The 19,501-nt window shown below is 28.5% G+C and overlaps 1 protein-coding gene across 1 annotated transcript in view; it reads right to left on the bottom strand.

Moving 5' to 3' along the window:
- sv (paired box protein shaven) overlaps window positions 1-19,501 on the bottom strand; it is a 395,488-nt gene that overhangs the window by 80,678 nt on the left and 295,309 nt on the right. The gene's annotated exons all lie outside the window — the stretch shown is intronic.

Below are 19,501 nucleotides of genomic sequence, written 5' to 3'. Positions count from 1 at the left end.
TTGTTCAAGTGTTCGTGGTTTGTTGCTGTAGGCTTTTTCTTTGAGGTAACCCCATAGAAAAAAATTCGACGCAGTCAATTCTGGAGATCTTGGTGGCCACAAGCCTTGACCGATAACCCGATTACCGAAGAATTCATCGACGAAATCAGAAGTTGAACCTGCGTAGTGCGATTTCGACTGTCATGTTGTAGCCAGCAGTGTCTGCCTTCCTCTTCCAAGAGTGCGATGAACTGAAATAGAATATCCTGATATCGTTCTGCATTAATGGTGTACTCGAAAAAAATAGGACCGATTATTTTCTTCCGCGATATCGCGCATCACACGCCCGACTTCTGCGGGTGTAATTGTTTTTTTGTGATAAACGTGGGGATTTTCAGCACTCCAAATTCTACTGTTTTGGCTGTTAACGTAGCCATCCAAATGAAACCGTGCTTCATCTGTGAAAAATAACGAATCTATAACGTTAATTCCCTCACGCAGAAATCGACGGAACCGTTGACAATATTGTAGCCGTTTTTCTTTGTCGGGCTCTAGAAGTCGATGAACCGTTTGAATGCGATAAGGTCGTAATTGTAATTGTTTGGTCGCCCGATGAACAGTTGATTTAGACAAATTAATTTCAGCAGACAAACGTCTGATCGATTTATTTGGCGAGGCGAGTAATCGGTCTTTGATTTCAGCGACTGTATCTGTATTCAACACTGACGCAGATCTTTTGTGTTCCTTGTTATTTACAGAACCGGTCTCTCTAAATTTTGCGACTAACCTTAATACTGATGTTTTGTTAGGAGCTGGTTTATCTGGGTGCTTATGGCGAAACAAATCTTGCACTGCAACCACTGATTTCGTACTGAAGTACGACTCGACAATGAAAACACGTTCATCTAGCGAAAACACCATCTTGTCTCTAGCAATACACTGAACGTTATGATTGCATTGTTATTACTATCGGTAGTGTTCTACTGCGTCGCCGCGATGTTAGATGTTGGACGAGTCCATTTCAGTAACGAGTAGGGAAGTAAGCTTGACTTTTGAAATTTCATGGATGAGTGATTGATGGGTTGCGTTTTATATGGGACACCTGTATTACGTAACGGGTCGGCAAAATGCTTTACAAGGAATAATTTATTGAATAAACAGCAAATAAGATACAATTGTAATAAATTATTCACGTTAATATGATCTGTTGGTCTCATTTTGTATTCATCATTGTTTTTGTTACATATTAAATTAACTATACTCATGTTTCTACCATCTTAAATAAAAATGTTTTTATTACTATTATATTTATTTTAATGTTTTTCTATTAAACGTTACTATTAAAGAGCAAAGAAATTTTATATTTTTATGCTACAGAAATAAAGGATAAAATATTTTGTTCACATTAAGTAGGGTTATCATTTTGATTCCCCGTTTGAACATTTTATCTATCAAAACATATTGGATTGAAATAATCTGTTCGTGCTCATTTACGCACGTGTGTACATGTATTTGTGTAATGCCAAGATAAAACACATGATTTAGCATTAATCCAAGAATTCAGTATTGGGTGCCCCTTTTTGTTGTGCACTTCTGGTTAGGGTTTTAATTCTTTTTTATTAAGATAATGTGAGGCTTATATTCTAAATACAAAAAAAAAGAAACTTAAAAATGTAGAGATATTGGTAGCATGTATGGTTAAATAATATTTTTTTTATGTATTGACTGTTTGAAGAATAATTAACATTAGTTTACAGTAGTGTATTTATATAATTTTTCTCTTTGTTATCTTATTTTTTGTAAAAAAATTATATAAACTAGCTTCTGTGTCGCGACCTCGTTTGCGTTAAACGTCATGACTTGCTTCGCTCATACTTCCAGTCTACTAAGACGGCTCTTCCCCTTGGACCCCATTATATTCATTAAACTTATGCTTGTAAGAATAATAATGATAAGTAAAAATTAAAGCCTGTTCAATTTATTAAAAACATATCAGTGTATTGTAATTTCTTCAGAGTTCGGTCAGTACAGGATCCGTAAATCTGAATGATATAAGAATGTGGGTTTCAAAATAGTCGGTCACCACCTTAAAAATATTGTTATAACTGGTTACCCATGTAAAAATGTGTTTTATCCGGTTCTTAGCGTTACCCGACAAACACCACTAGGAGGTGACCGTTCTTTCTTTCTCATTAAAAAAAAAGTTAATTACTTTTATGTTTTTTAGGCAAGTAAGCGGAGGTAAGGCCAGCCAGTGATGTCGCACATACAGTAACAGTGGCAGTATTGGTTGAGCTGCTGCGCCGTACATTGTCGGACCCCTCAGAAAAGTCAAAATTAAAAAAAACCTGAAAATGATTTTAAATATTTATCTGAAGAGTATTTGCAAGCTACAATCTAGTAAATATCTCGTTTAGTATAGTCGGAAATTGGGAAAATTTGCAATCATTGTCAAATTCTTTTTACCTCACTTCACCCCTTTCAAGGTCGAATTTCAAAAATCTAGAAAGTTGGTTTTAGATATAAACATGAAGATTACACACACCAAAAATTAAGTTGATATTAATTTTTAACGAGGAATTAAAAAAAAGTAAATTTCATTGTTGCTCCTTTAAATTCTTTAAATTTGGAATTTAAAAAAACATCCTTTCTTAGTGCGTACTTACACCGTAAGAACATGCGTATAAATTTTCATCAATTTATCTTTAGTAGCTTTTGATGGGTGTTGATGAATCTGTCAGTCAGTCAGTCAGGACAAGTTTCTTTGTAGGTACAGATATTGATAATTTAATAGGTTCTTTAAGTTAATTGCAGTTTTCTGTCCCTAGCTATCTAGGACTTTAAAAATTAATAGATAATAAATATGTAAATGATCGTGTAAAAGCTGATGGTTTTTTCTGATTTTGTAAAATTTGTTATTTCTGTTTTCATTTTTTATATTGTAAGTTTTCTTTCTTGTTTTACAATAATTTTTCTTTTTTTTAAGATATTGTAAAATTTAAAATTATTATCCAGCTTTCAACTGATAAATTATTTAATGTCGTAAAATGTGCGTTAAAGAAATAAAAATCTTGATTTTATTTTTATTCAAGATAAAATCATTATTATTGGAAATATTAAGTGAATCCTCCCTATATCCTAAAACGTACGACGGTCTACTAAGAAATAAATAAATTCTTTGAATCAGTAGATGAAACAGTCTATTTAAATATTTCTAACGATGCTTTAGGATTTTTACTTCAGTAAAAATAATCATATCTTGCTATGTATGTGATGTGCATTTAACAGGATGAAGTAGTTTGCTTGCGTCTTCTTTCGCTTATGTATTATTGGAGAAGATTCAACGAGTTATTTATTTTTATTAAAATTGTTAAATAGATTATGAGAAAATGGTTGAGCTGTCTGTGGATAAATTAGGTGTAATTTATTAATGATCCTAGAGAATTCAGTATTATAAAAGGATTTTCTGTTAGACCGTTATAAGTGATTGAAGCCAAAAAAAACAGTATTAGAAAAAGTTATAATAAATTAATCAAAGTTTTGTAATTTATGTCAACAACAAAATTTACATTTCTGAAAATTATTATATTTACGAAAACGACATAAATTATAAACATAAATGTGTGTAAAATAGTTTTCCTTTTTTTGGAAAAAAAGAATGAAATACAGTCTACATTAAATGAAATTTTTTTTGGTGTTTTTATTAGTATTTTGTTTTTACCCTTGTTTGGTGGTTTATAAATATGACCGGCTCTTGGATTTAGTTACAACAACGGGTTTGCTTTAGAGAGGTGGAGTACTTTTATTCCAACGTTCTGCCATTTCGGGTTGTAACAGTAAAATATCCCAACCCACCCGCGTACACAACTGCAACCCATTAGGCTTAATTGCTCACAGAATGGTCCATTGCAACGAATTTCTGTTAAGTGGCTGGATTGTAGTTATTTTATGTACAAATGCTGCTAAAGTAAAAAATAAAAATACAACATGTATATATATTGCTTACGGTACGTAAACAATTTGCTCAAAAAAGATTAATGCTTCTATATCTCCGTATCTATTATTTGGCTTCCTTGAAAAAACATTAAAAGTTATGAAAATAATCTTGAAGGATAAATGTATCCTTACGTAACTTAAATAATATTATTCTTGATTCAAAATAAATTTCTATGAAACAAAATTAATTATTAAGATTTTGGTTATTATGTATCAAGTAAAATGATTATTAAAATAACCCATCATTCACTTTCCTTTATTTTAGTTTTCGTATTATACTCATATATACAACATTATAGCTGATCGTTTATTTAGAATTATTGCGTTCTTTTTTTTTAATATTTCTGTTTAATTTTATTCTCTAATTTTTCTTATACAAATAATTATAGAAATTTTAGATATGTTCTGAATATTTTTCCCTAGTTAAAATTTTATACCTTAGGATTTATCGTGTAAGAAATAACAAGTGTCTGTTAATTTGAAGTTATGAATGAAGCAATTATTTTAAGTATTGATTAGTTTAACGGGGATAAAAATATATAACATATGTTTACTGGGTGATTCACGTAGTGTTACTGGCGCTTTCTGAGCTCATTCTACTAGCGAAAACATTGAAGAAAGTTCATATAAACATGGGCTCTGAAACGCTCCGTTAGCTAGCGAAAGATTTCGTCCTGATTCCTGGGCAAAGGGTGAAATAAAAACATACTGAAATTCTGTAAACCTAAATTAAGATGTAAGTTTGATGGTTCTTATGGTTTTTAACTTGATAAATTGAATAAAATGGGCTCCAAAACCATATCTTCAGTAGTTTTCATAATATCCGACGTAAAACACAAACGTTGTTGTTTAAAAGCATGTTTTTTAGTTTGTTGTACAAAAACTTTGTTAAATGACTTAAAAATGCGTAAAATTTATTATCAAAACTTGTAGAGAATTTAATTTTGTGAAAATTGATTAAAATAGCCCAATAAAAACCAAATATGTGTTCAAGAAATTTGATTTTATTATTAACACTAACCGTTTGAAAACGAAAGTATAACACGTAGGAAGGACGTTTGCTTTCCTACAAAGATCAATGATACAAAAAGTAGTATTCTATTAAAGATAAAATAAAATTTAAAAAAATTATATAATAAAAAAAAACAATACTAATTTTAATCAGAAAATAGTTTATATATCTTTTAAAAATTCAGTGTAAAATTGAAACTTTGAAAAATTATAATTTCGTATGTTAGTAACAGAAATCAGCTGTCCAATATTGAATTTTACGTCGTTTCATCACTGCATTCCATGTTCGTTACTGCTCTGAATACTTAAATTAGCAATTTTCAGAGCGATGAATTGACCACCAATTTCCAGAGCGATGGATCGACGGACCACACTCCTGGCCACCAAGATCATCTGATGTAATATCGTTGGATTTTTGTGTGTTGGGTTGGTTGAAAAGTATTGTGTACACACAGAAAACTTCATATGCATGAAGAGATGGTTGCTACATTTCAGATCCGCTGCACAAATTAAGGAAAATAGTGTATTACTAGCAATCCAAAAGCGTCCAGCCAAATGTATTTAAGTAGAAAAACGAATTTTTGAAAAGTTACTGTAAACTTTATTAAATGTATCAATTACACTTTTAATTTCTTTTTAACATTGTGTCAATTTTATGTTAACTTCATTTCTGTAACTGGTAACATTTAGAGTTTTCATATGGTAAGTGTTAATAATAAAATAAAATTTCTTGGACTTGTTTTTATTTTTTATTGGGATATTTTAGAACAATTTTCTCAGAATTAAATTTTCTACAAGTTTAGTAATTAATTTTACGCATTTATCAGTCATTTAACAAAGTTTTTGAGTTAAAAATGTAAAAAAACTTGTTTTTAGACAAAAACGTTTTCCGTTTTACATCGGATATTGTAAAACTTAATAGAGATATGGTTCTGGAACCTATTTTATTCAATTTATCAGGTCAAAAACCATAAGAAACCATCAAGTTTACCTCTTAATTTGTATTTCTAGAATTTCAATATCTTTTTATTTTACTCTGCTCAGGAATCTGGGCGAAATCTTTTGCTTTGAAACGGAGCCAGATTAATAAATCTGATATCTGCGTAGAAAGTATTTTCCCAAATATTTTTGAAGAAAAATATTGCTACTATCAGGCACGACCACTATTTAAAAAAATGTGTATGGACATAATTTTGGAATTGACGAAAATAGAAGTTCTTGAAATCTGTTATCAAAGGCGGAGGTTTCAGGATTACTTGAAATTTCCACTTCCATTTGTTAATCGTTTTATATAAGCACACAAAATTATGTTTTTATTTGTATAAATGAATACCGTGGTTTAGCAATCCTTGTAAACCGATTTTTAGTTTGTTTTTGAATTGAAGAAACTTAAAAGTATATCAGCTAGATGAAACCACTTTCTTCATTGCATTGAAAAAAATTAAATAATTTCTCCAAAAAAAAAGTTAGAGAAAATCAATACACACATGAATATATCAGTTTAAAAAAAAGAAAGAAAAAATGAAATAAAATACAGAATAATACTGGTGCTTTAAAGGAAGTCCACCGATGTGGCTGAGTGGTAACGTCTTGGCCTTTCATCCGGAGGTTCTGGGTTCGAATCGAAATGTATGACATTTTTCACTAGCAAAAAATTCTATTCCAAGTACGAGCTTTTAAGAGCTTCTGTGTAATTCATCAACCAAAAAATAAGTCAATAGTATTACTAAAAAAAAAAAATTTTTGCATTGGAGTTGCTACAAAACATCTACGCTAGGCATTAGTCATAATTAAATTATCTTTCTAGAATAGTTCTGCAATAAAAGCAACCTTTAAAAGATTACAAAGTGAATACCAGTTTTGACCATTTAAATAACTATAAAGCTTACCATCTGAAAGGTGGTAAGCTTTATAGTGGTAAGTTTTATTATACAGTGTTTGTTTTGAAACGCAATCCAAAAAAAGCAACCCAATTTATAAACCGCATTGTAACTAACCGCATATGTTATATGTACACTCATATATAACTAACCGCATTATATTAAATGCGGTTAGTTATAAATATTACAATTATTGGTGCAAAACAGTATTGAGATCAAATTTATTTATAACAAACGTTAAAAGTGTCCATCATTTTCATCAGTGCAAGTCTTTAACCTATTTTTCATATTCCGTGCAACCTTTCGAAGAGTACCTCTTCCAGTTTCTCGTAGTTCTTGAGTTATTTGGTTTTCAGATCGTCAATGATGTGTGCATTATTTTTGGATACCCAACCGTTTAGATATCCCCAGAGACCGTCTCCATTAATGCTCTCACGAACAAACTGCTAAACGATTAACAGTAGTGGAGCCTAACAACATAATCAGCTGGGTGTAATTCATGCGATACATGAATTCGATATGGCTTTATGTTGAGTGGCCGGATAGCTTGAAGGCTCTGTATAGTTACAGAGATATTCCTTATTGTTGTGCAAGTTTTCGTAATGATTTGTTAGGCGAGTATAAAAAGCTTACCCTAATGTTTTCATTAAGTACTGTATTTCGTCATTAAGAACTGAATGTTTCCGGCTGTATCTGATGGCAAACAGAACCAGTTCCTCTGTATTTCTTTATCAAACGATGAATTAAAAATTTATTTGGTACATTTTTACCCGGAAACTACAGTGGTAAAGCTTCTTCGCACTAAAAAAATATGTTGTTTTTAAATAATTTTCTACAATAAAAATCGTTTCTTCCGAGTTCAAAACCATCTGTTTTTTTTTTTTTGTAATTAAAAAGCACAATAACCAAAAATAATAATTTCCACAAAAAAGAAATACAAAATGATATCAGAAACAACAGTAGGTAGAGTTGCCAACCTCTTCATCCGAAATTATTGTATTATCTTTTGTAAACAAATATTTTTCTTGGGTTGCGTTTTAAAACTAACAGCTAGTATTTTAGTTTGTGTTTTAAAAATCGGGCAGATTGTAACAAAATAAAAATATTCTTTCTTCCTGATAATAATCACAAATAGCAAAACTGACGTGTTCTGGTTGAAAATCCTTTGAGAAGCTTGTAATAATTAAACAAAATATTCGTGGAATATCTTTTATAATTATACTGTTTCAGTTTAGGAAAAAACAATATATAAAACTATAAATTTTAAAATAACTATAACTTCTGTATTTATATTAAAAATACCTTTCAGATCCGTTCATTTATTTAGTTGTCGTTATTTACTAACAGTTTTTAACACTTATATGTTTTATCAAAAATTTTATAACTTACCGGAAAAAGGAGTGCATACATACAAACTTATTTAATATAGCTACTACTGTGTTAAATTGTGTAACCTTGACCATTTTTATTCATTTAAATTGTAAATGTGTTTTTAACTTATATTTCCATTCTCACGATAAATTAACCTAATTTTAATAGCTCTTTAAAGTCCCAGTTTTAAGATATACTTACAGGTCGAATGATATTTTAGTTTTCCAATGTAAAAGTAATAATTTATAGATACTGAGAGAGGATTTTTGTTCTAGTTCAATATATCATTTAATAGTATGATTTGTAAGAAGACATATTACTTTTTTTTCTGGCTGTTTAGGTCGGAAAACGAGACAAGGATGTTCTTTTACATCTAGAAAGACGATTTCTAAAAAAAAATAGCCAGGTAATTTAGAGGTAGAACATTTATATATGAATACTAACAGTAAGACGATTGTTTGTATATTTAATTGCCGGTATCTTAAACTTTACATCAGTATCTTCACATCTTTTGCCAACAAATGTGATGGTGTACGTATATTTAAGTTTTAATTCTAGACCGTTTCCTGCTATTCAGTTATATTCTTCGTACGATTTCGTTTTTCTTTGAACTTAGTTTTTGTAAATTATTTTATACACCGAGGAGTGTTATTTCATTCTTAACGCTATTGCAGTGTAAATCTTATTACGTTTTGATAGAAACACATCACAAAAACGACATAGTTCCTTTTTTATATGAATATATTAACTCATTTACTAAATCCTACTTTTTCTATTTTCTGTCATACATTACAATATTTGTATTTCTCTCAGATATTTACTTTTTACACATCTTTCGAAATCTCTAATACTAAATTAACTAAACCGTGATGCCCTTAAATTTGATCCAGCGACCTAGTTATCTCTTTACAAATTTCTGTCATAAATTTTTCTCATTTTCATTAAGACCGTTTACTTGAAACTACATTAACCTATCTAATTTTCGACATAGTAACACAACACATCAATGCTATCTTTTTTTCTTTTCTGCGTTTCCTATTGCCTTTGTTTAGACATAACGAACACTACGATCTACTCAAATATTTTAAAGATTCTCTTTCTAAATTTTTTTTATCTATGTTAGTAGAATTCTTTTCTGCATGAAATGTTTGCTTACTTGTGCTAGTTTCCACTAGACATCTATCATAATTTCCTTCAACGATAAATTTAGCTAAATAAAAAAATTATTTTGATTTTACTTCCAAAATAAAAACATTCTGCGACTTCTATAATATTTAATTATCATAAAATATCGTAACATAATACCCATTCATAATTTTATAATTCAGTTTTTATAAAAACTCCATTTTTTATGCTTGTAATTTAACAGATTTTGAATTGAAATTTTGATTTTATATTAATTCACGTATCATCCCTACATGACATTACAGTATCTTCGGTTAATTTTCCTCCAAATAATGTTACTTATTTTCATATTGTCATTTCTATATCGTAACTTGAATCTAAATTGTAATAAGTTTATCCGAATTCTTCTAAAACAGATGTTATTTTTGCACTTAAAATGTGTTTCCAACAGAATGGAAATTCATATTTTTATACATATATATTAAAAACTAGTGATTGTAGTTTGGTTTAGAAAACCAAAACAAAAATTAACAGTACTGAAAAAAAGTAATTTTTACAAACCACAATTTTAATCTTACCTTTATTGTCTATTTAAAATAGTTCTAATGATTTGTTTAATTTTTGTATATTATTCATATATTTAGATTAGTTTTATTAACTGATGTCATTAAAACGTATAGGTTCTTTATATATTATTAAATTAATCTTTAGCTAAAACAACTTTTTTCTAATAAGGTTTTTTTATTTTAAAGATTATTCCTAAAAAAATGTTCCTTATGAAAAAATAGGTTTATAATGAATTTTCTTCAGGTAAAATTACAAAATCTTATAAATTATGTGTTCTTCTATACTTTTAGTTATTTAAAAGCTAAATTAAACCGCTGAATTTTTCTTATGGAGAAGTTAGAATAAATTATTATGTAATAATAAAAGCTTTCTTCTTCAAAAGAGCGTTTCGGGTATATGCGAGCACTGTGTGATAATAGATTTCCATAAGAGAGAGCGGTTAGAGTGAATTTTTGCATGCGAAATACAAAAGACTTAGTTGAAAGGACTTTCCTTCCGGTCAGTCCTCAGAATATTGTGCAAAAGAATATGAATTTATGAGTCCTAAGAGCGGTGCATCGGGAAGCCGAATGAGTTATGCTATGCGACTCATGCATATTCAAAGTACAATTTTGCTCTTGCGCGTACGTAAGCCACAAAGTTGCGGTCTCTAATGGAAAATGAAGTTTGGGGTGATGCATGCATATTGGGTGTTGGGTTCTCTCTTCTCATCCCATAAATAATGTGGTTCAGTATCGCCTAAATTGCTTTCGTTAACCACAACCCTCTAGCATGCAAATCACTTCACTTCGCTGGATCGCCAACCATGAAGGATTTGTTTTATGCATAATTGCGGCACCAGCTCGTCACAACCGATACAGCTGACGCTTAAATTACACGTACTTCTCCCTACGGCTTTTTACCCATTGCTACTGTAATAAATATTGTATGGTATGTCGTAGGTAAAAAAAAATAATAGTAATCATAAAATTATATTCTATAATTTTATATCTAACAGGTTGGAAGCGTTTATACAAAAATACCGCTGAATATGATTTATGCGTGAAGCTTTTTATTTGTTCACTTTAAAATTAACGATTAGAACATAGTTTTTAAAGAAATTTAAATGTATCTTCCCAAAGGACACACAAACAATATTCTGTATGGATTATTTATAAATTCTACTTTGAAATAGAAATAACATTTTTTCATAAAACATTTTGCGAAGTGTAATAACTTTTTAATTAAAGATCTTTTGTATAATAATATGTATTTAAAGCTTTTCATAGCGTATTTAACGATAGTTTTTAAGTTCATGTTCTTTTTTTAATTTCATGACATTTTGAATTCAGTTTTAATTAAGCTACTTCTTCTTTTTTAGAGTTCTCTTTATTTTTTCAGTTTATTAAAAAGTGTTAATTTCAAGTTGCCTAATGTGTCATGAAAACTTTTTAAGAGTATGTTTTAGGTTTTTAATTTTTTTTTAAAGTTTTGAAAAAAAATTAATTTATTGTAAATAGTCATGTATTTTAATTGATTATTTTCTTCTTTATAGACTGCTTATTAGAAATTTTTTATAAAAGTTATTTTTATAAAAAATAATGCACAGATAATGAAAATTACCCTATTTATCTCGGCAAGTATACATGATCCGATTAAGTTTTAGAGAATTAACTTTTATTAATAGAACATTTAATTTCAATTTTTTTTTTAAATTTAAGAGAAAAAGCATTTAGTAAATTCTTTGCATGGTAAAATTGTTTAGGTCCCGGGTTCGAATCCCGGTCAGGCATGGCATTTTTCACACACGCTACAAATCATTCATCTCATCCTCTGTACAGTAATGCTTAACTGCGGCCCCGGAGGTTAAACAAAAAAAAAAAAGGTTAAAATTTGGCAAATGCGCTGCCCAAAAGTGGATGATACAAAATAAAAACCTGCTATTTTTATATGATAAATAAATGTAAATTTTTGTTTTAATGCCGATATCTCTTTAATTAAATCTTTATAAAATTTCATATCTTTCTTTCCAATATATTTTTATTTCGTAATGTAAAAAAGTGATAAAATTAAACATTTTTAAAAACCCACGAAGCCGTTTTGAAAAAAACATATCTACAGCGGCGTCCCCTGGCGGCTTATAACCGTAAAACTAATCTAAGAACCTGCTCTGAGGTGATACCTGTGTAATGCAAAGAACCGCATCGAAATCGGTCCAATAGTTTTTGAAAAAATTGGTAAGAGACATACACAAACGCATACACACAACCTCTTACCCCAAACGCATATATCGCTCCGTTCCATCGTGGGTAAAATATTACGTCTAGAAAAAAGTAGGCAGTATGATAAATTATGGAGACGTGGATCAACTTGTTACTATAAAAATTAATACAAAACATGGTCCAAATTGTTAAATTGTTAAACAGTTGAGCAGCAACCAATAAATCTGTTGTTTATATTATTACGACTTACATTGCATCCGCTAAGTGCACCTTGTAATCAATTCAACTTAATAAATTTGTCTTGAATTTATCACTCTGTTAGAAATTCGATTTATATATTATACGTTATATGCATTCAATTAACAATTTTTTTTTAGTTACATTTTCAACTCTAAATTCCATTAAATTATAAATTTTAAAACAATCAGTTTTTTCAAAACACCGGATTTTTATTTTGAAAATTTATATTTTTTATGATAACTTTTCATGCATCTGTCAGTAGAATCTAATACTTTTTTCTCTTTAGCCTTCGGAACTGCCGTAAGGTATTACTTAAGAGGATGATTGAGAATAATGTGTATGAATGTAAATGAAGTGCAGTCTTGTACGGTCTCAGATCAATCATTCCTGAGATTTATGGGTAATTGAAAACCAACCACCAAAGAACTAGTAGGAATAGTAAAATCCGTAGTGGGGTATATTTTCTACTACGTACCTAAGGAGAGAATAATTAGATTGTGATATAGTAACGACGAAGAATCTTAGATTTATGAATTTAAGTGATCTTAGAGTTGGATTTTTTATGGGTTTTGTTATTATTTATCTTATAAGTTTCTTAATGGTTCACTAATTTATTTCAATTACTGGCTTTTTTTATAATTATTATTTTGAGTTAAGTTTGTATTTAAGCTTATATTACTAATATTCTTTTAAAAACGTTCAAAAGAAGAGGATGAACGGTACATTTTGTAGACGAATATTGGCTTTAAAAGTTTCTGAATTACTTAAACGACATTGTTTATTTTTATTTCCTTGTACGAAGTAAAGGAAGTATTGTGATTGCAAAAAACTTTGGTTTTCAGATTTCAATGGAAACATCCATTTTGACCATCCCTGAGTCCATTATGACTAGTTTCGACGTGACATCTGTACGTACGTACGTATTTATCGCGGATAACTCAAAAACTATTAGCCGTAGGATGTTGAAATTTTGGATTTAGGACTGTTGTAACATCTAGTTGTGCACCTTCCTTTTTTATTGCAATCGAATAAACCAAAAGTATCCAAAAAAGCACAAATTAAAACAAAATTGGATTTTGGACTTTTTCTTAACTGCAGTAATAAGCTCTCATTAAGAGCTTTTCAACGGTATATCTTAAGTGGTACCTATTTTCATTGGTTCCAGACTTATAGCCAAATGGAATTTTAATTAATGAAATATTTGGATCTTAGAAGGGTAAGGCACATCAGTTCGAATCAGACTTCATCTCCTTTTTTTAACGTTTTTTTTTTTTTTAATTTAAATATATTGATTTATTTAAATATTGATTCTAAAAAACATTTTTACGATAAATAATAATTCAATTATGATTAAAAAAAATTATGAAACATATCAGCAGTTATTAAGGAAATAAAATTTTATATACTTTTCATTTTAATATATAATCTAATAGGCGTAAAGGAGTCATGTGGTTCCTACATGAGGTTTTTTTTTGTAGGCATCATAAAGAGATAACTTCTGTTTTAATTAACCCTGATTTACTCTCATATGTTTTCACAGACGATGTAATGAGCTATGTTTGCTAATTATAAGTTCTTTGTTGAAAATTTTAATTCTGCTGACGCGTGTTAATATTTAACTAGATAATAACAATTTTAAGATGAATTATGTATATAAATAAATTTTTCTTCCCTGACCCTTGGTTATTATTTAAATTTTTATGTTAATAAATAAATTAATATGTTAATAAATCAATTAATATATCCTTTTTGTAAGTTTAAACCGCTTTACATCATAAAGTTTGTGCGCAATAAACTCACACGCGGTTGGTTGCTGTTTTATGTTAAAGTTATTAAAGTAACAATAACTGTTTACATGTGATACTAAATTAAAAAAAAAAAATTATTCTATTTCTTGTACATGAAATGTAAATAGTCGATTATAGTACAGTCGTATGGCAAGAGTATAGCATTTCTATGAGAACAATGGCTAATGGTGCAGCCTGAGATTAATGCCGCAAGGGGTATAATTCTGAAATAAATATAAAAAATATCCCCTGCTTGTGGTCATTGTAAGGGCGGAAAAACATTACCGGTACAAAAAATGTAGGGTGAATTTTGAAAAGGATTTTTATTAGATTTCCGTTTTTTTTTTTGTGAGTTGAAATCTGGGAGTCAAATTTACTGTGTTCTAAATAAGAAAAGTAAAATTATGTTCTTTTCATTTTACTTTTATTGCGTTGTATATTTGTTATTTATTCTTGGCTATCAGTATTAAGTGTTAAGATAAACTTAAAATCGATTAACGAATTAAATTAACCGGTATATAAAATAAATTTCGCACAATTTAAATATTTCTATTGAAAATTTTAACCAATAAACTGTTTAATAAAACGTACGACTCTTAATAGAAATCTTTTTTAATCATTGAATATCGTCTGTAAACAAGATGACAAATACGCTTCCTCTGAAAATAAACCTTTATTTTACGTTTGGTGCGGATGTCTTCAAAAAATTTTCTTCATAAAATTTGTTTACCTCGCAATTTTAAAAATAGATTAACTATTATTGTTATCTTACTGCAAGTAAAGAAGAAATTATTTTCTTTAGTGTTATTTATAACATTTTCATTGAATAGAGGATCTGTCGTAAATGATAATTTTTATATACATTTAAAAAAAAAAAAATATATACTTTTAATTAAATAATCTTTTGTAAGAAACTTGTAATCATTTGTGAAATTTCTGTTTATTAAGTTTTTAATTGTAAAATAACACAGTATTTTAGTTTGTTTTTTATCATACCTTATTTTTAGTTCCGTTTTGTTTTTAAGTATTTTAAATATTATGTACTTTTAATAGAGGAAATCCTTAGAGAAAATTTGGTACTCTGTTCTGAAAGTCTTAGAAATATATCGTGTAAAATTTGAGTTTTATTTCATTCATCTCGTTTATGGATTTTTATTTATAAATAATACGAGTAAGGAAAAAATCATAGATCCTGTGCTCCTAGTGTGTTAAAAAAATATCAATTATAAATATGCGTTTATTTTGTTGTGTAAAAAAAGTATACAGTACAGGCTTGTATTTTTATTGTATGCCGTTATGATTTTTTTTTTCATTTTTGTTCAAACGGTAAATATCACAATAAAATAGTTATAAGCGATCTGAAATGAGGCACAAACCAGCATCAAGAATAACATAGTTCTTAAGAATAATAAGCATTCTTTACAACCTTATTAAATCAAGTAAGATTTCTTTTTACCTTCTTCATCGAGACAAAATTCTATTCATTATATAAAATTTTGTTTAATGAACAACATTACTTTCCAAGAAAGCAACCTGTCTAATACCAAAAAATATTTTACATGCATGATGTTCATAAAATTATATCGTGAGTCAACTAGCGTAAAGTAACATTGCGCCTATTCAGTGGAAAAAAAAAATGCATTATGAAGACTGTCGCATGTGTACATTCATACTGCATTTACTACACAGAAAAAAATTTAATTAAATATAATATCCATTATATTCATTCCTTATCTACTGGAAATAAGGAGATTTCCATGTATTTATTTAAAATAAGAGAAAAATATTTTATACCAGACCTTACATTCCTTTTACTTAGAATTACAAAAAGCTCGTATTCCTATTTTAAATGACTTCGAAAATTTCCTGCGAAAGAACAAACCTTCATGCTAGAAATAGAGTAACGTGCAACCCACCAATATTTTCTTATACTCGTAGTTACCGGCTAAGTAGCAATATTTGTAAAATAACGAATGTAAAATATTTTTTTCTTTTTACTTCCTTGTACGAAGTAAAGGAAGTATTGTGGTCCACAAAAATTACGGTTTTCATATTTCAACCATTTTGACTAGTTTCGGCGTGACCTTTGTACGTACGTATGTATCTCGCATAACTCAAAAACAATTAGCCTTATGGTATTGAAATTTTGGATTTAGGACTGTTGTAACATCTAGTTCTGCACTTCCCCTTTTCATTGCAATCGTCTGAATCAAAAGTGTCCAAAAAAGTTCAAAATCCAAAAAAAAAACATTGGATTTTGGACTTTTTCTTAACTGCAGTAATAAGCCCTCATTGAGAGTTTTTCAACTATATAAGTGGTACTTATTCTATTATTTCTAGAGTTATAACCAAATGAAATTTTAATTAATGAAATATTTGGATCTTACATGGGGAAGTCACATCGGTTCGAATCCGACTTCTTCTCTTTTTTTTTACCTTTTTTTTAATTTAACTATATTGATTTATTAATAATTATTAACCCGTGATTTCAAAACCATTTTTACAATAACTAACAATTCAATAATAATTAAAAAATGAAAAAAAATTCAGAAGTTATTCGTGAAATAAAATTTTACGTACTTTTCATTTTTAAAAAAATATGTATATCTAACTTAATAGGCGTACAAGGAAGTCATGTGATGTACACATCAGATATTTATTTATTTAAAAATAATATTTGTAATTTTAATTTGTCCTATATTATGTTTATATTACGTTTTATTTTTTTTTAGAAACACTATTAGACAATAGCTTAATGTTTAACCTGTTTATTTATTTTATCTTAAAAGTACATTAATGCGATATAAGTACCTTATCAATGAGCCATTAATATCACTCAGAATTACGAAATCAAAAATAAATAAATAAATAAAACAATATTACTATTAAAATACAGTAAAATATTAATTAGTTTTTACATTATAATTAAGGAAAATGAAAATTACGATATAAAGGGGTACTTAAGAAAAAGAAACATAATTCTAAAGGATATTGATTATTTATTTGCTTTAATAACAATATTGTGGAGGTTTTTGAAGTATGCAATTGTTATACGATAACTGGTTATTTAGTATAATTCTATGCGATTGTATTAATATGATTATTAGGGACAAAGCACTCACTTCAGCAGTTATTGCTAATAAGTGAATTGAGGGTTGTAGAGATGATGTTTTAATGGACTGGCTGAGTACGCTTTGGCTGTAGATAAGATATTAGGGTGCGAGCAAAAGAGAGAGAAATACCCGTTATTGCGCCCAATTGCTCACCCTCTTGGTCTATATCAAAATGATGTCATATTTTTATTGAGGGTAGAAGGTTCAGGGTAGGGATGTTAACTCAATTTTGCACTTAACTGGCTGTTGGTTGGTATCCCGTCCCCCTTTCCTCTTTTCGTTGACAGATTATCGAAGACAGTTGCAAAAAGTGTACTGCGACCGTCTGGGCCAATAACTTTTGCATAATAGATTAATGCACGAATACTATACTACCATTTGAATTACTAATATCTAGTAACACATGTATCGCCTTTATCTCTTGCGGTTATTTTTTTTTTGTTCATATAATGCCCGAGTTAATTTTCCTTAACCTCGTTGCCAAATTGTTCTATAAAACAATCTGATTGTCAGGGAAGTTTGTAACTTAAATAAAATATTTCATGTTTAAACAGGGAATTTGAAATCTCTGGATGAAAATGTTTAATACCATCTCTTTTCAACAATGGTAGGCGTTATTGAATTTACTTGTATACAATATTTAGGGCTGTTGCTTCTTTGCTTCTTTTAGATTTTGAAAATACAGTATCACATCTTATGTACGATTTAAGAAATATCCATAATGGGATGGATGCAAATAATTCTAAAATTTACTGAAGAGTAGCGTTACAAAAAAGTCGTACAATTTCTTTTTATAAAAATAAAACTTTGAAACATAAAAGTGATTAAAAAGGTTAATGTAACGGAATAATCAAAGCATAAATGAAGTAGAAATATATTCTGCCTTTGAATGTACAGATTCATTTAAAAGTACTTATGAATTATCATATGTAGTCTTCCAGCGATCTATCTGTACATCAAATACAACCTATGTGTTGTAATTTCCGCTTTTAACATTAACTATGTACAATTTAGAGTAATTTAACAGACTATAATCAATCATAAGCATATAGGTTTTTGTCTTTTATTCTGGATTCTGATTTAACAAGAAAATTCCATCACGTTCAGACCACCAGATTAATTTACTTATTAGAAAGTTTGTTCATAATTATTAGATATCAAAAAGTGTTTTCCGTTTCGATTTATATCTCAGTGCAACACCAGTACATAAATTTGGTTCTTAAAGTAATATTGTTCAATAGATAAATTAATTTTAGGACGCTAAAAAACTCCAGTAACGTGTTTTTTGGAGTCATATGAGGTATAATTACGATATATACTAGTAGTAGTATTACTACAAAATTCTTATGCGGTTTTCTTGTCTTTCTGTACAAGATTTGTTGAGTTGTGTGGTTGAATAACATCTCAACTATGTTGGTGACGTCGCGAGAGTCTGGCCGATTAGCCGTCTGAAATTTAGCTGCCAGAGAAGTTGCTAAGATTTTTTTCAATAAATTTTACTTTGTATTCTCTGTTTATATTTTTAAGTTACGTTATTTTTAATTCTTTTTAATTAATAATAATTTATGAAGATATTGGTATTGATTTGTAATTTTTATTTTTATTCTTTTGCCGACATTAAATAATTTGCAATTTACAAGTAATATTATAAATTAATGTATTCATTATAAAATATGAATTAAATTATTCACGAGGTTATTTATTTTCAGAAGGTTATTTTAATTACCTTCTGAAATTTTCTCAAACAGATAAATTTTTGTTATTTTTATATTAACAATGTTTTAATTCTTATACAGCAAAAAATTTAACTACGTGTTTTTAAATATATGTTTATAAATAATTGTTATTTTTACTCTTTAGTATTGTCTGCTTATATATTAATTATACACGAATATATGAAGCTAATTATTTGAAAAGTTAGTCGAAATTGATTCAGAAATGTTTAAAACGTTTAAATGACTTAAAATTCCCCATCATACTCAAAAATTCTTTTAGGATTATCTAAACTGTTGGTTTTAATTTGTGTAAAGATTTCTTATATAATAATATATATTCGCAATATTGAATATGATTCTAATAAACTTAAACATTTATTATTTTTGCTCTTATTTTATAATACAATTTAAACTTTTTCTGATTAAAAGATTACTGGAATGAAGTATTGGAAATTTCAATAGTTTTTATTACGGTTCTTGAGTACGAAATAATATTTTTTATGTAATAATTATTAA

This window comes from Lycorma delicatula, chromosome 3 (assembly GCF_047948215.1).
Source record: "Lycorma delicatula isolate Av1 chromosome 3, ASM4794821v1, whole genome shotgun sequence".
NCBI classification, from domain to species: domain Eukaryota; kingdom Metazoa; phylum Arthropoda; class Insecta; order Hemiptera; family Fulgoridae; genus Lycorma; species Lycorma delicatula.
Note: the sequence above shows the minus strand (reverse complement) of the source record. Positions and strands in the feature narration are given on the sequence as shown.